This window comes from Micropterus dolomieu, linkage group LG02 (genome assembly GCF_021292245.1).
Source record: "Micropterus dolomieu isolate WLL.071019.BEF.003 ecotype Adirondacks linkage group LG02, ASM2129224v1, whole genome shotgun sequence".
NCBI classification, from domain to species: domain Eukaryota; kingdom Metazoa; phylum Chordata; class Actinopteri; order Centrarchiformes; family Centrarchidae; genus Micropterus; species Micropterus dolomieu.
In genome coordinates, this window is record NC_060151.1 from 13335869 (window position 1) to 13339441 (window position 3573).

Genomic DNA, 3573 nt, shown 5'->3' on the forward strand with positions numbered 1-3573 from the left:
AGTGAACTGCAGTCAGGTAACACAAAATTAAATTTGCGCATTCTGGCAGCAACATCTGTGTCGACCTATACAATCTATGGTGCCGACCAATCCAGACAATACACGGATGTGGTGGCACTCCTCGTGTGCGCACATCATTTTCAAACGAGACAGTATCTGTCTCTCAGTCAAGGTGTAGTTTCAAATCTGAAATAATGCAGATGGAAATCAGTGACATTGACTAGCTGGGCAGACAGGGTAATATGGATGCACATAGTAAATAATAAGCACCTTGTATTTAGTCTGATCATAGTATAAATAGTATTTTTCACTTTGACATGTATTAAAGAAAACTCTGGGAGCCAGTTTGAACGGGCCTGATGCAGTTGATAACGTTAATAAATTGCAAGTAGCCTATTGTTATTTATAATTTACAGGGTCTATACTGCAGTTTGACAGTAGAGTAGATGCTGGATCATCAGCCAGTACAAGCACAGTTAATTCAAATCCAGCCTCATTTGTTTTAGCAAGTGAAATACAGGCAGCCTCAGCCAGTATGAGCACATTGATGTACAACCAGCATTAGATACAAGCAGCTCAGACCCTAATGAAACAGTTGCTGCTCCAACAAATGAGCCATTCAGGCCTATTACTGTTTTAAAGGAGGAAGGATTGTAGTGAGAGCACTACAGTGTCATGTGTGACTGTGCCGCAATGGCAAATTGTTTACACGGCTCATGAATCAAGTAGGAAGGCCCCATAGCAGATTTTGCTTAGGGTGCCAGGGAGGTTAGGACAGGCTCTGGTTGAGACCATGTCAAGACCAAGACCAGTGCCCCACACTACATGGCACATAAAATGTGGAACATGATCATAGGCACTTCTCAAATTAATCTGAATGATTCACATTCCCATAAAAACACTCAACATTAATTCTTGGCTTTCATATTTGATGTGCAACTATGTAGTCACACTCAAAATTTGCACCCTATCTGTCTCAACTCTGCTGTCACATCTCTAGGCTTGCTCTTTCACCCAAATGAGGAAGCGGTACCACAGCACATAACTTTACTGTCAGGAGCTGTATGCAGCTGACATTAGCTAAGGTTGATATAACTTAACTATTAGCTACATAGCTGCCTGTGGACTGTCTCGTCATTGTTTATCCCAATCAAAAATGTAAGTTACGAACAAGTTGTCACCAGATGCCCTGTCCCCTCAGTCTCTCACAAAGTTAACACTGCATTACCTATTTTCCTCAATATGTTAACTAAATTAGATAGCTAATGCACCTAGCTGGGTGGCAAGCACCTGAAATTCATGCCCTGAAACATACAGTATGCATAGGTAAGCTTGCTAGCTTTGTTAAGTCACTTACACAAAGCTTACCTTTCTTTATGCTTTCTTTCTAAGTGGCAATACAAGTTTAACTTGGTTTCATTCGACTCCGCAAGCGCCGCACTGCCGGATTTACAGATTGCTGTGTTTAATTTTGAACGTTGTTTTTGAGATTAATTCTTTATAGTTTAGGAAGCCAAATTTTATAATAAAGATTTTGCTGACATGTCCTCCTTCTCTTAGACAGACACAGCTGTCCCACATTCACTTTCTACAAGTGCGTGTGAAGGCGGGCAGGGAGGGGTAACAGCTCCTAACAGCAACAAAATTTTTTAATTAGTTAGTTGTTGCATTTGAAGTTTTACATCCAATCAAAGTTAAAATATTAACAAATCAGACAATGCACAGACAATGCTTGATATTCCCACAGTTGTGGTCTTGAAATAAAATCCCTAGTGTGCTTTGTTTGAGACTAAAACAAGAACAATCAGAAATGCAGTCGATATGAGACTCAATCGAGTAACACTAGCTGTATCTGCAGATAAACAGTCTGAACACTGAAGATTTTGCGATTTATTGTGCTCGAGACATAATAAGGGGAAATGCTTTTACAAAAGCTCAAAACTTTGCTTTCTGCATTTCATAAACACACTCAGATAAACATTGTCTCAATAAATCTGCTTCATTCAGACAAGTTTTTGTACAGCTTGGTGTTCTCATACATATAATTAAAGCACATGTAGTGGTGTGTGTTTTCTATGCAGGCTTATAGGTTTTTAGCCTTGCTCTTGAACGCACCTCTGGAGCATCAAATTAGCTCCACCCAGATCAAACCCCCTCAAGCAGCTGTAGTATCATGGCTGCCTCTTTGCTTTTTCGCTGCCTGTCTGTTGCCACATGAATCCTCTGTGATGTCTTGGTAGGTGAGTGAGTAAAAACCTTGTCTTGCGTTTCATTGTCTTTTCCCAGTGACTGAGGTTGTATGTTTTGCAGCAGTCTACTGCCTGCCTGTTATGTAGTTTGGCTGATTCCAAGGTTCCCTGTCTGGAGTGGCGTGATGTATTGTTCCTCACAGAGCACCCTGTGTTAAGGTACGAGAAGCTTAAGGAGCAACAAGTAGAGTATGATAAATGCCTGAGGTAACTGTTATTTACTTTTATAAATCTGTTCATATGTATGTGTTTAATTGTAGGTTGTCAGCTGCTGTTTTGTCTTTGTAAAATTAGGATCTTAACTATTGCTGCTGGTACACTCCGGCTGTAGTGCCTCCAACTGGCACTCCCCTAGTTGACTATGCTTATATTTTAGATATAACCAACTGGTCCATTGTGTTTTATTTAACTTGTTGTTTTGTTCTTTTCAGAGGTGCTAGTGGTCGGCTTTTGGTGGAGGCTAGACACGCTGTAGTGTTAGCGGCACTGGGGTAGTGACAATTTGCAGTGACCATCGATTAGAGTAAGTTGGAGCGCACCCTTAGACTGCCTCCCCACAGCTGGCCCTGGCCCACTCTGCTTTTTTGTTTGGTTTAATAATCAGTAACAACTGGGAGTGTGTTAAAAATAAAAACTCGTTTGCCAAATTTGTAATCTTTCATATTCCATTGTAATTTGATTATTTTGTGTTCACCATCGTCTTTTCAGGCACTTCCAGTTACCGATTATCGATAAATAAGTTATTCTTTTGGAGCCACATCTCTGTAATAAACCTGTGTAGCCTTTGTATAAAGGTTTAGTCAAAGTAGAAAAAGAGCATTTCCTGGGGTGGAAGTCCCCAGGTGGTGTTGTCGGATAGATTCTGGTAGTGGTGGTGATTCCTGTTAGCGCCACCACCAGCCTGGCCACACAGACTAAGAACATTAAGTAATATTTTTGATTTGAACATAAATGTGAATGCGTTTGTCTCGCTTGTCTGAGTTGTGTTAAACATTGTGTGAAGAATAAAATGTAATTAATACAATGTTGTAGCAAGTTTACTAATGCGCAATACATGTTTCCCCGTGACCCTGTATGCAGGTGTAGTGGACCTAAATTTATTAGTTATGCATTTTAATAAATTTATGAGAATTGATACCCAATTATGAATTATTATTCATAAAATCAGAATTTCCTCGTAAAGGGCACCACCGGAGTTGTTATAATCCTAGAGTCTCCGGACCTCTAGGTAGTTTTGAATAATTATACAATTATTACTAGTGATCAGTTAGTTAATAATCGCTCAATTATCTTAAATCAGTCAGTCAGTCTCATATCTAAAGGG

At 39.8% G+C, this 3573-nt stretch overlaps 1 long non-coding RNA gene across 1 annotated transcript; it reads left to right on the plus strand.

Moving 5' to 3' along the window:
• The first annotated feature begins 2173 nt into the window (after window positions 1-2173).
• On the plus strand, window positions 2174-3246 carry LOC123987336. The gene is made up of 3 exons (XR_006829096.1): window positions 2174-2236; window positions 2311-2408; window positions 2681-3246. It is a non-coding gene; the product is annotated as an uncharacterized LOC123987336 (long non-coding RNA).
• Window positions 3247-3573: the final 327 nt, after the last annotated feature.